Source organism: Serinus canaria, chromosome 7 (assembly GCF_022539315.1).
Source record: "Serinus canaria isolate serCan28SL12 chromosome 7, serCan2020, whole genome shotgun sequence".
NCBI lineage: Eukaryota > Metazoa > Chordata > Aves > Passeriformes > Fringillidae > Serinus > Serinus canaria.
In genome coordinates, this window is record NC_066321.1 from 29,621,688 (window position 1) to 29,638,588 (window position 16,901).

Consider the following 16,901-nt stretch of genomic DNA (forward strand, 5'->3'; position numbering starts at 1 on the left):
ACTGTACTCCAAATGCTACAGCAGGCCCGTGGCAGGGAAGGTGTAAGGATCTTTGATTTCCAAGCCTTTGGCATTGGTAATTTGGTGGCAGAACGAAGGTAATCCAGCCTGCAGCATTTTTATAATCAGGCTGTGTGAAGCCATATGGATAAGACACAGGTATGGCATACAAGATACAAGACAAAAGAAACCCCCTTTCTCCAGCCTAAAACATGGTCCTTCTTCTCCTCAAGATCCATGGTAAAGGAAGCTCTCTACAGTTTCTCCTTAGAGAAATCTGATGGGGATCATAAATCAGGTCAATATATTAAGACTGTTACAAGAATGACTAGAAATAATAACTTTTTTCCAATTCAGCTTGGTCTAAATTGCTTTACTGAAGCACAGTGGCTGCAGAGGCATCACAAACTGCTCATGGCCAAGATCATGCTCTGTCCTACCATTCCAGCCATTTTTTTACATCACCTTTCAGTGCACTGGGCAGTCTGGCAGCAGGCATCACACACAGCAATTGTTCCACATGCTGAGAGAAAACCTACATGTCACAGGCAGATGTAACTGGTCTTCTGACCTTACCTTCAAATAAACAGATGAATATTTTACTTTGGTGTTGTTTCTTCAATGTATTTATAGGCACTTTTTATCATCAATTGGAAGTGAATGTGAATCCAGAGAATACAGGTAGTGTGAAATGATATTTTAGAGTGGCTTCACTTTTTCACAAAAAGTATAGAAAGCACATGAATCTGTAATTATATGTAAGATTAATTATGCATTTGTCCAAGTTCTTTTCATTAGGCTTAACATGCATCTTATACAGTATAAAAAAAAAATAAAGGTGAACATAAAACCACCATTCATTCATTCAGGTAATTTTTCAAATGCATCCAAAAACTCTACTCAAATATAGAGGACCACAACCCAGCCTGAAAATCTGGTAGTCAGGCTATCCACAGTGATCTCATGGTTCTGCTATGATTCAGGAACACAGAAATCCATTAAAATGCTTTCATTAATCCCTGATGCTTTTACTGTATGCAACAGGCACGTAGCTCAAATACAGAGTTATTCAACAGGTTTTAACCTTCTGCCATGACTCCTTCCTGAATCCCACTGGCTTGGGGGGGGGAAACAAATGATGAATCTGAACTGCAATGATGAAAAATTTAGAGACAAGTTAGGGCAAAAGGTTTTGCAAGACATGACTACCATGACCAACAGGTTTGAGTGAATGTATGGTATTGAGAGGGCCACGGTTCGTCACCTTTCTACAAGAACAGGAAAACATTCAGCTTTACCTTGCTGGAAATAACTTGCACAACTCCCATACAAACTGCTGCAGACAGGAGCTGAAAAATAAAAAGGAGTTTTTACTGAAAAGAAGCAATTTATCTGTATTTCACCTCAAAGCTCATTGATGCTCGTTTACATGCGTCGTTATGTGATTGCTTTTGGTTTTGTTGCTTTGAAGACAGTTACATGGTAAAAGTTAAGTTCTGTTCCTTGTGTTTTCATTAAGCTAACAGCAAAAAAAAAAAAGCATCAAAATAATTTATAATAATAATAAACATCTCATAAGCAGACACAAAAGGTACGCAGTAGCTCATCAGCTCCGTAATCCCACTGAAAAGAGGGGAACACTGTCCTGCACAGCTCCTTCCAGAGCCACTGGAACTCACCCTACTCACAGGAATCAAGAGAAATAATAACTGTGGCCTTAAAAAAAACGGAGCACTTCCATGAACTCAATAATATGGCTTTTTATCTTCCAAGTCTTTCTGGCAGCTCCTTTTCACATGGCAGCACTCAGGCACCTGCAGACACAGGCAAGCTCCAGAGCCAGCCCTGCCAGCCAGACAGCTGCCACCACCTTCAGGCTGTTGGGAGCACTTAGCTCCTTGCAGCTCTCTGCCACCTCCAACTGTTGTTTTTCTCCTGATGGATCACTCTGGGTGTCTGCCACTCTCCTCAGCCCCACAGAAGCACCATCCCTGGGAGGGGAGGTAAACTCCTGCTGTGTCTCACTGCACCATCGAGGCACCAGGTCTGGGATTTACAGGGGATTGATTCCCTGCAAACACAACTCAGGAGCCCAGCTCCCCTGCCTGCATCAACAACTTCAGTTCTGTTACCGAGCCTGGATCACACCCACCACACCCATCTTTTAAAGTTCACTGCAGCAACTTTAAACTAGGCAGATCAAGGGGAAGGAAAAAAATGCCAGAACTAAGGAAGCAGTGTTTGCCTCTTGGGACACTTCCTTGCAAGCTTTTTTCAAATCTCAGTCAGGACCCACCATCTTTTTGGCTGCCAAATTTTTTTCCAAGCTCTGCTAAAACTTTAAGCAGCAATAGCAAACAGTGATAAACATTTACCAGAGCAAAGACAACATAAATTTCTTAATTTAAAAAATAACCAAGAGTAAGATAAAAACCAAAACTGTCTTTATTTCCTTTTTTTTTTTTAAGATAAATTTTAAACTAACTACTATGCTGGAAATACATCATGAGAATCCATTCTTCTGTTTCAGATTTGAAGGATTAACTCTTCAATTATTAAGTTGTACCAACAGCTGATCACTTACAGTGCAGTCTATTTTTAAAAGTACATGAAAGATTAGTGTAACCAGAATACCTAGAATAAGAACATTTCTGCATGGCAGGGTTTTGCTAAATCTGAAATTAGTGTTTGAGAGCCAGTATATCAATTTACAGTTAATGCCAGGCTTGCTCTCAGGGGGACTCAGGTCACTTTTTAATGGCCTTTAACAGCTGCACACACACAACCCTCCTCCCTCCAACACACAAATATTGTTTCCAACTCTGGGGGAAACTCAAATCCTAAAACTAAAAACATTTGATGCCTTCTTTATGTTCAAAATTACATATTGATTCACAAAAGGATGGACAGCGCAATTTTCTCTATAAAAATAAATGGCTGGGGTGGGAGGGGCTGATTTAAACTGTGGATTGATGTGTTTCTCTAGAGCTGCCAGAAGGTCCCTTCGAGGTCCTGCTAAAATCCTGGTGGCCTTATTCCAGAGGATTTGCACTTTGCAGAGCTCCAGGGTGAGAAGAAGAGAGAGAAAAACCAGAAATCCTTCCAAAGCATCATCCTCTGCTAACTGCTACTGTTTGCTGGTGCCTCTAACTGAGGTGTTGGTCCTGCAGGAACTGCAGGCAGGTCAGGAAATGCAAGCCCTTCATGCAGGTCCTGTCTCCTCTGAGTGTCTCCTGGATGTCTCCCCCTGCCCATAAAATGCAGGGATTTCTCTGATGAGCCCCTCAGGATGCACCTCTCTGTATCTATTTCCTTACAAAATCCAGCATGTCTAAACCCACCAGAGTGCATCTTTCTGTTTAAAGGAGCACCTCACTTTGCAAGAACTCACATTTTCAGGATCTGTCCCCAGGCAGCCAGTCTAGTAAAAGTTGTCCACATGAATGATGGCTTTCAGCACATGCTTCTGAAAATTGCAGCCCAGGAAGGGTTTACTGCTGTTCCATGACCTGCCAGCTCCAGGTTACAGGGACCTGGCACATGCAGATATCAAACACAAGTCACCTTGTTTGAAAAACTCCTTTAACTTAAATAAAGTATTAGCTCAGAACTCACTCCACAGACCTGAGTAAGCTCAGACAAAAAGGGACATGAAATAAATCATGTCTTAATAAATTTATGTGACCCCCTTGAGCACAAACTTTATTTTTTAGCAACTTCTGCACTGTGCAAGCCAAAGCAGAAGAGAACTCGGGCACAGATGAGAGGGTACACAATGACTGATCAGCTTTGAAACAAGAATTACAACTCTAGCAGGCATTAACAAGGCATCAGCACAGCAAGAGTTAAGAGCATGGCCTGTACTTTGCTGGTGGGAATAGTTTGGAAACCAGAAAGAGTAGGAATAGGACCCCCTAGAATTACTTGAGTTTTTATTAACATATTTTTACAGGACATCCCAGTTAAGCCAGGCAGCATGTTTACAATAGGGTCCTGTCTAAGGACAGCTTAAAACTATTCTGCAGTACATACAGAAGGACAATACAGTCCCAGTACAAGCTACCAGCAGGCAGTAAATCACTCCAAACCTCATGTTACACCTGATTAACTGCTTGGCTCCAGTACTGCAGCCTACTCCAAGAGTGCTTGCTTCAGTGTAGTTAGGAGTTGTCAGAGAATTTATGTCATCTGATGGCAGGTTACATAAAATAGTGCCCCAGTGTATCATTGAAGAGGCATTACTTGGCATGAGCTGCAGGAGTGTGTGGCTTCACACCTGCAGCATCCCCTGGTGCTCTGTATTCCTTAAAATGGACTCCATTTAGAGGTCTCATTTACTAGAAGAAATCACATCACCTCTGCCCCAATGGGATCATATGAGCCTGGATTACAACTCTATCTGAATTACAAACACATCCAAAATTTTATCACCCATGAGTCAGTCTGCCCTCAACATGGCAATGCAATGAAATGAAACTGCCCACAAAACTTTCCCTGATTCTACAAATGGCTTAAAAATAGATACCTTTGCAAATATGAAAACCTTACATTTTTTCACTAAATGTACAAGCCTGAGAGTGGACCAAACAGTAAAATCTTTCCACCACCTGCACATAAAGGAAAACTAGTTTCTCTGAAGTTCAAAGGCAACCCATCCACTAGAAAAGCAAATTTCAAGAGCATCCCAAGGTCTGTAGAGTGGGAGTTTGTCAAACATGGAAAGTACTGTGAAAACCAAGGAGTAATCCTTGTGAAATCTGTGTTTATCTGACAGTCAATCAGCAAGACAGCTGGCATTAACTGAGATGTTATGCATCTTGATCAAGAGTTGGAATCCTGCAAATCAGCAGAAGTGTTCAGTTGTTCAGTCTGCTAGCCCTGCCTCTGTGTGCTCCTGCACAGCTTTTTTCAGAGTTGTGCTGGAATTCAGCAGAGAGCTGGATGCCAATTTCAGCACTAATATCATCTACACCACACACACAACCAAATCAAATATTTCTATGGAGTTCCTCATGCTTGGCCAGCAGGAGGCTTGCTTATATTCTTTTGTAAGATTAAGTAATCATCACATATTTTAAAGTGCAGTCGTATTATCTCTTTCCTCAGGCAAGGCAGTGATACACCAGCTTTACCCTGGATAAACTGTTGAGGAGGTCTGTACTTCAAGTGTCTGCAAGAAATGTACACCCAGTAAAGAGGACAATTTCTTGCACTTGGCACACTGCAATACACATGGCAGGCTGAGCCCCTGAATTCTTCCTCTTCCTTATCGATTGGGGCAATTTTGTATTATAACAATTAGATCACGGGAAAGCATTTTCTTCTAAAATTAAACAAGGAGTTTAATTAAAAACAGAAAAAGTTTTCTAGAATAACAGCAGAACAACAGAGCATAGATGTCTGGACTGCAAACATACTTACCTATGTTTTCTGCTCAGTATTTCCACAGCTATCACAAGAGCTTTAACAAATGAAAAGCCTGATGTTAAATCACCTTTCCCTGGCAGAAGATGAAAAAAAAAAAATTCTTCTGGTTCTAGTAAGAGGTAAGACCCAAGCTAAATGCTGAGGCCATGGTGAAACAGATATGAAAAATCCATTAGAAATCCTGACATGGAAATGCAGACCAGTGCATCCACCAGCTGTAGTGGCATTAAAGGGAGAGGAGAGCATCTGAATGGTGCCACCATGGTGGCCTTTAGGCACAAGCACCTGAGGAACTGAGAGGAAAGAAAGAAACCAGCACCTGCTCCCTAACAAGGTGTGACATGAGCACCAGGGAGCTGCAACCTGAAATGGAAATGCACACAACAGCAACAGGTTTTTGGCTAAGCAGTTAATTCTGGGAGAAGGGTTTGGGGATTGGGTTTAAGAAGAAGGGGTTTGAGAAGGGTTTAAGATGAGAGCAGCTGTTCAGAGGACTTCTCTCTCTGAACCCAGAAGAGCACAGGACTTGTCCTTACAGATGGCAAAGCTTCAAGGGACAGTAGCTCTGTCAGGAGCACCACTAATGATGCCACATTTTTGGATTCAGAGCTCGTAGCTGGGAAAGGAGAAAATGCAGGTGTGAGGGAAGCAGCTCAGCAGTTGTAAGAGTCAGCAAGGCAGGACACAAGTGCTCCCAGGATTTAGGGAGTTGCTCTCCAAGCCTTTGGGTGAGATGTGGCCAAGGAGCTGTGCTGCTGAGACACAAGCCACTGGGCACAGTCCAGGATCTCTGTAGCTAGAGCCACATTGCAGGGCACAGAGAGCCCAGGAGTGTGCTCATCAGTCACCACTGCCTCTGAGCTGCCATTTACAGAGCTCAGCACACTGTGCAGCCCTGGCCTTTGCAGATTTGAGATGATCACTTCAGCTGGCTCTGGTATGGAAAACACAGAATTAGTAAATTAGCTTTTACCCAGCTCTCTAAACTCTGGGTTCTTCTATATAAAGGCAAGAAAAATCAGAGATTCGGTCTCAACGAAAGTTTCAGTGAATTTAACAGCTGCAAATGTGACAAAGGCTGGCTGTGCTCCTTGCCTTGCTCAATCACCTGCAGATGCACCAAGTGGAAGCAGTGGTACCTGCCCATACAGACTCAGTGACTAAGTGCAGGTATTTCTTGTACATGATTTTCTTTTCCTGGTATTGCAATTCTTCACCTGGAGCATCAAATACCAGAGCCATGATGTGTGAACACCACCTTTCCTGTGGGGCTGTGCTCTGCCACTCCACAGTAGGCTTCCAAGAAGCTTTGTGCCTCTGGGAATTCAGACTGCTAGAGACACCCATGAGGCAAAACTGAATGGAAACTGCTGCACTCCTTCCAAATGGATCCATGCAGTTCTTAAATCTACTTTCAAAAATGCACCAAACATACCCAGGGGAAATAAGCCAACAATGTGGATTGCTGCCTGAAATAATTATACAGATAGCTCAGGGCGTTCAGAGTAGTGATGAAAGAAAAGAAACAAGAAAAAGCCATTACCAGGCTTCACAGCAATAATGTGATTTAGCAAATCCCACACTTTCTGCTTCACAACAGGAACTTTGACATTGCCTAGATTTATAAATACCAGGCTGGATGAGTTGGTTTTCCCAGTTTAGGAGTGCCTGCTGAGAAGCTCAATATTCCACTGCAAACACTCCCACAGCAGAGGGCTATCCACTGCTCTCATTTTGATATACCTGCAGATTTGTCATTCCATCATTTTTTTACCACATGGCTTTGTAAAAAGTAATTTTGCTGCAAATAAGACCCCCTGCTCATAAAAAGGCTTGCACATTCAAGTGCAGCACTGAAAGACATGGCTTTGCTTTGCCAGGGTGCCAGGCTAGATCACTTCTTGCTGGGGAGCAGCACAAAGACAGGGGATGGACTTCAGGATGCCTCCAAGCCAGAATTGTGAGCTGAGCTGTCTAAAAACATGGCAAGCCTCAAAATCCTGACAAGATTTCTCTTATTGAGCTTCAAGAGAATTTAAAGGGAATTCAGGCACAATTTCTGGGGAGCATAGTTTGACAAAGCTCTGAAAAATTAGCCTTTGGGGTTTTTTAATATTTCCTTTAAATTAAATATTCATCTGATAGTAGTTACACAATTTAGTGGCAAGTTTTAACGTGTGCAATGAAATGGTATTTCACTACCTTCAAATAACCAGCAGGATGAGATATCAGAGACATTAGCCCTGACTGTATTATTCCTCCACTGAAACTACACCTACAGTATTTCAGCATTACAACAATTTGCACTTGCATCATCTTTTCCCTTGTTAAAAAACCCCCAACACAACCTGATCAGTGTTTCTACAAGCAGCTCTTGCTCAATTAAAGCACTATATCCAAACAGATTTATGCTACACCCTCTTTTGTCATGAAAGTACTAAATTCCAGATGATGAGCATATGTGGGTGTCTGCTCCTGACTCTAAACCCGGTCTTTTAAACATATATTTTAAACATATATTCCAAAGATATTTTCCATTTGATCAAGGTCAATGGGGAGGAAGCAGGAAAAACTGAATTGTCAAAATTGCACAGAAGGATTAAGAAAACTCTGCACAAGGAGTTTGTCTCAATGCTAATTTTAGCAGGATTCAAATCTGTAATTTATTTGGATGTTTTATTTTATTAAGGTTTGAAGTCTTGGAATCCATGAGAGACAATCAACCAAGTAGAAACTACAGTGTGAACACAAAGGATAATAAATAACCCAGTTTGGAAGATGCCTGTAAACATTTCTAGTACTCAACCTGCCAAATTCCACCTGTAGTCACTGGCTGGTCTCATCTCACCAGCATTCCCTTTGTTTGTTACATATCACAGCCCAGAATGTGAATTTCAATAAAAACCTGGGCTGTTTGGGTTCCATGTGTCAGGGCCACAGCACTCCTCCCCAAAAAAAACAGAGTAACAGGGATACAAATAAAATAAAGAAAGAACATAAGGTAACAGATCAAGACAGAGGTGATCTTTAAAATTACTTATGCTGTACCCAAATAACCTTATTTATTTATATTATGATGATTTTAATAACAGTCCCCTCAAAAAAAAAGTCTGGTAAGACAGTTCTAATCGTATTATAAGCTCCTGTTAACAAAAATAATCTCTGTGCCATCACAATGGCATTCTTATGGAAAACCAAGAACTTGGCCAGGAAACACTCTCCAGATGGATTTAGCTACATGCAATTTACAGGTAGGGAAATAGAGCCACTGAAAGCCAAAAGCTCCACCCTAAAAGGCTTTGCCTCAAAGTTTGTGTCAGAGATTCAGCTGAGCACCTTGACTACTGCTTCAAATGCTGATAATTGCTCTGCTTCCACCTTCTACTCCCCTTTCTGCATTGCTAGTGTTTATTCAACTGCACACCCTCTGAACAGGGATGATGAACACCCTAGGGATGAGACATGCATTCAGTGTTTAGCAAAACACAGCCAGAGCCTCTAAACTTCATCACTACACACACATTATCAGAGTGGCAATACTCCTAAGGCTGGCTATAGGATGGATGGGAAAGAATGACTGCAAGAGGGAAATTTTACTGAAATAATAAATATTATATATATATAATTCTTATATTATATATATAATTAATATATTTAACTAATATATTGTATATATTAATCCAATAATTATTAGATTAATATATAAGCATTATTATATATTAATCGAATCTATTATATATATATATATATATATATATATATATATAGATATATATATATATATATATATATATAAAATTAATACTTTTTTTCACAAAACTTACAACCTCACCACTCTGCAGAACCTTTGTTATGAATGTGCTTTTTTCCTCCAGGTCAAACAAGAGTATCTACTAGAGATTAAGATATAAGCACTAAAAAAGAACAAGAAAGGAACCATAACTAGAAAAATCCCTTTTCAGACAATACCAAAAGAGCAAAGCAAGTACTAGAATGATTGAAATATTTTATTACAGAAGAGAAGTGCTTCCTGCTGTGATCTGGCAGACACTGTGACACAGACAAACCTGAATGCTGATGAAAGAAATGGACTTCTACAGTTTGAATCTTGCCTTTGCTCCTGGACTGCTTGAAGCACCTTGCCCAAGCAGCATTCTCTTTAACCCATTTCCCATATTCAGAAAGGCTATCCACAGCTGATGGAAGGAATACTGATCTCATGTTTTCATGGACAACAGCTCCTTGGACAGTCTGAATCTCAGGGCGAGACACAACCTGCTTTACAAAATGCTGGAATTAAACACACCCCATAACACCCCTTACTCTGGCTTCATTTCAAGAGATCCTCCATGTCCTACCCAGCTGGCAGAGGATGAAGCCAAGCCAATGTTTAGGCAAGTAGAAGCAGCTATGGAAGGAAAATCTGGTTTGGAAAAAAGCTGTGTCAAACAGGTCCAGAGGAGTGCCACAAAGATGATCAGGGGGCTGGAGAATTTTCTCCATGAGGACAGGGAGGGAGAGTTAGGGCTCTTTAGAAGAGCCTGTAGCAGAGCCTGACAGCACTTTTGGGGGCCCACAGAATAGATAGGGAGTCACTCTTTATCAGGGAGTGTGGTGATAGGATGAGGGGTTCGAGTTTTAAACTCCAAGAGGGTAGATATAAATGAGATAGTAAAAAGAAATTCTTCACTGCACGGGCAGTGAGGTGCTGGATCAGGCTGCCCAGAGCAGCTGTGCATGCCCCATCCCTGGCAGTGTTCAAGGCTGGAGCTCTGAGTAACCTGGTCCATCCAAGCTGTCCCTACCCAAGGCAGGGTATTGGAGCTAGATGCTTTTTAATGTCCTTTGCAAACCAAATCCTTCTGTGATTCAGTGCTGATTTTCTTTCCATAATATGAGGTAGAGCCTAATTTTAGGTACTGTCTTTCTCAACAGGATCTTTTTGAGTGGCAACACAGTTCTTTTAATTTGGGTAATTACATCAGGATAACTCTTTATAGCCAATTCCTGGCTATATAATTACTTGTTACCTTGCACAGCACTAGGTTTTGGTAAAGAAAGCCACATGGAATTGATCTTGGTGAACTCGGCAACACAACCACACTGCTTGAAAACAATGCAGTCACAAAATGCTGCCACCTCTGAGTTACCACACGAGTCCCACATCAGCACACAGCCTCCTGCAATTTGAGAGCCTCATTAAACTTACCAACACACATATCTTTTCAGACTGATGAGACAGGAAAAGTTTTGAGACCACAGCAGGCTTTGCTGTCCCCTAGCTATAAAATGCTGAATTTGGGAATTCCCTTCAGAGTTGTTTCCCCTCTTAATGCTAATGGGCACGGCACAAAGACCACAAATTCTGCATTTATTCAGAAAAATTATTCTCCTCTTGAGAAAGAAACGTGCAGTCCTCATAGCAATGTAAAGATACTTGTTCTCAGCAGAACTGCAAAACAACAAATCTTCAAATAAGCAAAAAAAAGCCTGATTTTTCAAAAAACCCACTTTAATTACTGAGTGGTTTGTTCAGTTTCCTTTTGAAGATGCCTAACATACGGTATGATTTACACAACACTGGCAGTGAGCTGGAGACAGAAGATTCAAATCTAGCTGCAGAAGCATGCAAAACTTAACAGTACTCACCAAGACTGGCCTTCTCATCAGCTGAGGATGGCCATTTAAGTTTGCATGAATAATTAATTCCTGTTGCTAAATATTCTTTAAATGCTAAGAAATGTAATTTTAAGAATTGTTATATGTAGAGTTTGTCCTTGTGGCTGGTGACACCGGAGCCACCAAGGGGCAGAGATCACTGGCTTCCTCAGGCAGGGCAGTACCCTCCTCACAGGAATGCACTTACACTCTTGGCTTCAACCTCAATTTAAAGAAAAACCACCTGTACCAAAGGAAACAGCACTTTATAAGGGGTAGCCTTCAAAGTGTGCAGCACACAGCCCCCAGCTGTGCCTCCCCATCCCTCGAAGATTCGAGGGGGGCCCTTTGGGGCACCCCAGGGCACAGCCCCCACAGCTGTGCCAGCCATGAGCCACTGGGCAGACACTCACCCAGCAATGGCTAGCAGGCTGGGCAAAACCCCTCAGCTGCCTGTTTTATTTCTAGGGCATCAAGGGAAGAAGCTGCAAACGGGGCTACATGCTACAGAACACTTCAGCCTTCAATAACATCTCTCCTTTTTGCCTCTCTCAGTGCCCTGCACCTCCCAGCACTGAGTGTTCAAATACAGAGTTAGGTTATTTCCTTCTCAGTAAAAAGCACCAGCAGAGGGTTTGTAAAACAAAGTTTGAAAAAAAAAAATACCACAAGAGTTTAACTGAGAACCTCTTGCTCAGTTCTCAGGAGTTCAGAGAAGCCAGTGGTTTCTTTTTTGACAAAAGATAGTTCTGGTGGTGTAAGTTATCTGCACTCCTGTAGTGTTGGTGCAGCACTTCTCAGGTCACAAGTAGGTCATAAACCTTCACTCAGCAGTTTTCTAAACAACTCTACTCAGAGTAAGATGTTTTTAGAAGATATCTGTAACCTTCCTTGGTATGGAAAAAAACTAAACAAAATCAGCACTGGAAAAATGATAATAATTCAAAAGCTTCTCCTCATTATTTTGATTGCAAATGATAACTACTGTGGCAGCACTCCACAATGCATTTGTGATTCATTTTTCCCCCCAGAGAGGTTAAGCAATTCTCAGATTTTTTTCCAAGAAGTTTAGAAGGCCATAAAAAACCCTTGGTCTAGGTGACCTCACTATCAAGGCTGGCTGTCTGAAATGTCACTTGCAGATTCTCACCAGGCTGATGCTGGGGACCCTGAACTAGAGGAGAGGAGGAAAATTGAGATCACAGATTTGCACTCATGTTGATTTTAGAACCAATTACATAAATGATACAGAAAGGAATTGTTTATTCTGTGTTCAAAGCATCAAGAGTTTTTATTAAAACATTAAGTATTAGAAATTATGAAAGATTCATAGGACATCAGGAAATGAGGGATTTGTGGTTTACATTTTAACATAGTACCACCATTCACATTTTGGCTGTATTTACATTACTAGACACAGTGTGAAAGAGGAAAAGCCCTGGTTCAGTTCCTGCTCCCCAGTGGGACTCTAAGAGCAGACTGCTTGCTGGGATGCTCCCCTGCACACAAAGGCTTGAAAAGGACAGATGCAGAAATACTCCAGCAGTTCCTTCCTGTCACCCATCCACCCAACACAGAGCAGCAGCAAGGCAGGAGCTGCTTGTCTACCACAAGGCAGCACAACAACACAAACCTCATTTTTAATTCAAGACAAGATCCCAAATGCACTTAAAAGGGAATCTGGGCAGTGTTTAGGAGCCGAGCTGAGGAGCACATCCCCAGAAATTCTGTGCAGTCTTCACACACCCAGAATTTCTGGGTGTCCAAGTGATGCTGCTCAAGTTGTGCTGCCCACACCCAGCTTTGTTCAAAGCCTGCTGCCCCACTTCAGCCCCAGCCCTGTTCTGATTTGGGACCCTCAGCATGCTCTAACCCAGGGCACATCCCAAACACACGACACGCTCCAGTCTCAGGGAGGATTTTCTGCTGCAAACATCCCCCTTCTCTTCAAATTCATGCACTGCATTGCAAATAGCTCATTAAGCCAGTATTTAAAGCACTCAGCAGGACTCAATTTCCCAACCAAACTGAGGGAACCCAGGCATATTCTGTCTTTTCCTCTCCCAGCAGACTCCTGCAATCCTGAAACTGCAGAGGGAGGATGCACTTTCTCCCCCAGCCAAAGCTATGCCACTTTACCCAGACCAGGAATGAAAGCATCATTATGCCCAAAGACAAAGGCCCTCAGCTTTTACTAGGAAGATAACTGGGCTTTGATTCCTTCTGCTTGTGTCAGATGTCAGAACTTCTTCCTGTTAAGCACAAATTCCTTGGATTCTGATGCTGGACTGAGTGGCCAGGCAGCAGTGAAGAAGCAAATGGTCTCCTTGAATGTCAAATTTTCTGTTTCTCCAGGAGAACTAGAAGAACACCCATTCCACTCCACAGGAGCCTCATGAGCAGAGCAGTTTCAGAGGCAGTGCAAGACAAGAACTTGATAACCACAAACTGACAAAAGAATTGAGCTTTTGTTCTACTCATGTCCTTTCACAGCCACAAGCTGCTTTTTTATGTACTGGCATTCCACCTCGTGTTAGCCAGCCCTAGAAATCACTTTTCTTTCTCCTTGGGAAGGCAAAGGAATAGTATGAGTATTGCTTGCATCAACAGAACAACTTGCAACATTAAATTTCTGCATACAGTCTCGGTTATTTTTGTCATCCCAAACCAACAGGAATTGAATCATTTTTGTTTCTGGTATGAACTGATTGGACTACAAAAATTGTTTCACCTGAAAATTTTGAAACATCCTATAAAAAGCCATTAGGAAATCCAGACATTCTCAAAAATAAATAAAGGATGGCTACACTCATCCATAATGCTCCTCCTTCCCTGCTGCCACGGGAATTGCACTGAACAGGGAATGGGCATTTGCAGCTCCATTTCCCACCACAAGGGTCCTTATCTATGGCATGCTGAGAGGCTGAGATCCAGGAAAAAAAGCAGGTTTGCAGAAATAAAACAACAAAATCTCATCTGACCTGGGTTTTTTATAGGAGGCTGGATGAGAAGAATCCAATCAAACAGCACTTCTTGTGCAGCCCCAAAGGAAGACAATTAGTCCATAACAGGTGTGGCATTGCCATCATGCTTGTGATATTCAACAATACAATTATGATCAACTGTACAACTGCTTCAGATTTGTTGGTGTCTTATCGCCTAGCCAAGCAAAAAGCTGACGTGATTTCTGAAGATGTGTGCTTTATCATACAAAGAACACCAAAATAAGCAGCTTCAGAGAAAAACATAAATCAAGAACTCCTCTTGGTACCATCAGAGTTAAAACCTGCAACTTTGATATATAACATTTTAAGTATTTTCGAGCAGAGATGATCAGGTTTCAGTTTAATTGCTCCCTTTGTGAAAATACTTTGTTAAATTAATTAACCAAGTTGTCTTCTCAGTTCACCATACACTACTAATTCTAAAATTATTGATCTTTGCATTTGGAAGTCATCGTTTGGCATCAAACTGGTTTTTGCAATTAGCATACACTAGCAGGCTTGATGAAACTCAAGGACTCCTCTAAGAGACTACAAAATTAAAATATTCCTAAGTAGGCTCAGAAATTCCCATTATGCATGGTCATCTTGACCTCAGGCAAGGAAGGCAGTAAGAACTCCAGCAACTAGTGACAGCACAAATCCCAAGTGAGCTAGCTATGAAAAAATTCTCTTCTCTCTTGTCCAGCCAACACTGACCTATTTGCTAACCAGGTTAGCAGCACAAGGGTCTTCATTTTACCCTCCAAGCTCTACCTCACATGTACATCTATAAAACCTCACAGCATTCACCAACTAACACTGATTTTGTATTCCTTTCTCACACCCTAATTTGGAAACCACTAATCTTAAAAGCCTTCAAGATCTGCACAAATCAAACCAACTGTCAGGGAAGCTGTTGTATAAAGAAAAGCTTCCTGAGCTCCCACAGATGATACTGAGTGAAAAAGCCTGTTAAGGTAACACTACCAGCATTCCTAACAACTTGTATAATCACAGCCAAAAAAGGAAACCTGGCTCTAGAGTAATTCAGGAACAGTAAAACTCAAATTTGCATTATATCATTCAGGAAGTGGACAGATTAAATCAATCACATATTTCAAGAGAGAAAAACTGCTGAGAAAATGATGACTGGAGCAGACATACAAGGCAAAGTTTTCATACAGTGGTGTTCTGCATATGCAATATTTCATTTATTCTACAAGGTAATTAATACAAGCCACAGAGGTTCTCTCCTTCTCCTGACTCTTCTAAATTGCTTTCTTTACCCTCACTTGTCTCCATGCTTCCTTCATTTCTCTGCACCTGTCCTTTCCATAAACAATGACAGATTGCGCTCTGGTGGAATTGAGGCCTTTCATGTAATTTCTTCCTCCCTTAATTTTGTCAGTGTAGAAGTTTGTATGGTGACTGTAAGACCCCAAGTGGTATTGGCCTTAACTTCTACAGGTGCAGAGGCTTCCTTCTCTTTAAGAAAAAAAAAAAAATCTCCAGAACTATACAAATCTTTTGAGAATAAACACCAAGTTCTCCCAGGATACACACTGTAGCACCAAGTGCAAAATTGCAAATATGACATCAAGAGATAAAGTGACAAAAAAGGCATGCAACAAAACAACACACCTGTTGTTCAAGGATAACAGACAATGAAATATGAAAATTCCTCCTGTCCCAGCTCAACAGAAACTCTCACCTGCTGTGAGCTGGTGTAGAAGATTCTCTGCCAAGGAGTAGAGATGGGCATGGAGCCTCCATTAGTGCCTGGGCAGCAAAAAGGACAGAAGACATCCACCTTCAGGGCACTCATTCTGACCTGCTTGTGCACTGCCGAGTGGTCACCCTACCTGCACCTACCAAAAAAAGAAAGGACAGAGACAGCAGTACCAAAAGGCCAAATTGCCCTGAAAGCAGAAACCTGAACTCAAGTCAACAGGAAAAAACTTTGCTTTCTATAATTCCTTATTTCTCATTCTCCATATAGCAAATCAACATTTTTCTAGTTGATGTCATATTGAATTTGGGCAACATATGTACCTTTATATAGATTAAACATCTACACATATAGTTCACTCATCACAGGAAGGGGGAAAGTAGGAAGTATTTCAGCAGTTAAGAACAACCAAGCAGCCAGAACCTCTTTTTCTAGGCATAATGACCATTATTTTAGCTACATACAAACACAGGAATAAAAATTCTTTCCAGCATTCACAAATAGATTATTATAACACTTAACTTTAGGTCAATGCTGCTGTTCCTTATTGGAATAACAGTGAGGCACAACCAAAGAAAGCTTCAAGCATCTGCCCAGCCAGAGTAACACAACACCACTCCACAAGGCTTCAAGTGTCCACAGCTCTTTCTTGTTCTTTAGCCCAACCTTTTATCCCCCTCCTGTTGATGCATGGCTCCTGTGTGCCCTCTGTTCCCTGTGGTGGTTGGTCAGTGCCCCTGGGCACTCCATGGTTTGTTACCTTCAATATTAGTCACCTGTCCTGCACAGCTGTAGCACATTAGGGATGAGGCTGGGCCACAGCCCCACTCCCAATCCCCACAAACTCTGTGCCTACAACACTGTCTGTCTTTTTTCTCCAAACAGAGGGCAGTAAGGGATGTGACCTGCACACAAAACTCCTGATTTATGCTGTGCTGATTTGAAGGACTACACTGTCAGCAGGACAACTTCTCACAATTACAGTGTTTACTCTCCTCACTGAGACCAGAAGTCCATGTTCTGAATGCATGAAGAAAGCTATGGACAGCTCAAATACAAGACATAACACATGTACAGCATGTACAAGCTGAGTGTCTCCTTTA

General features: G+C 41.7%; 1 long non-coding RNA gene across 1 annotated transcript; it reads right to left on the reverse strand.

Annotated features, from left to right (window-relative positions):
• Positions 1-16,744, reverse strand: LOC115485602 (uncharacterized). The gene is made up of 3 exons (XR_003946363.2): positions 15,781-16,744; positions 1,299-1,349; positions 1-576 (listed from the first exon to the last, which is right to left on the reverse strand). It is a non-coding gene; the product is annotated as an uncharacterized LOC115485602 (long non-coding RNA).
• Between the last annotated feature and the right edge of the window lie 157 nt (positions 16,745-16,901).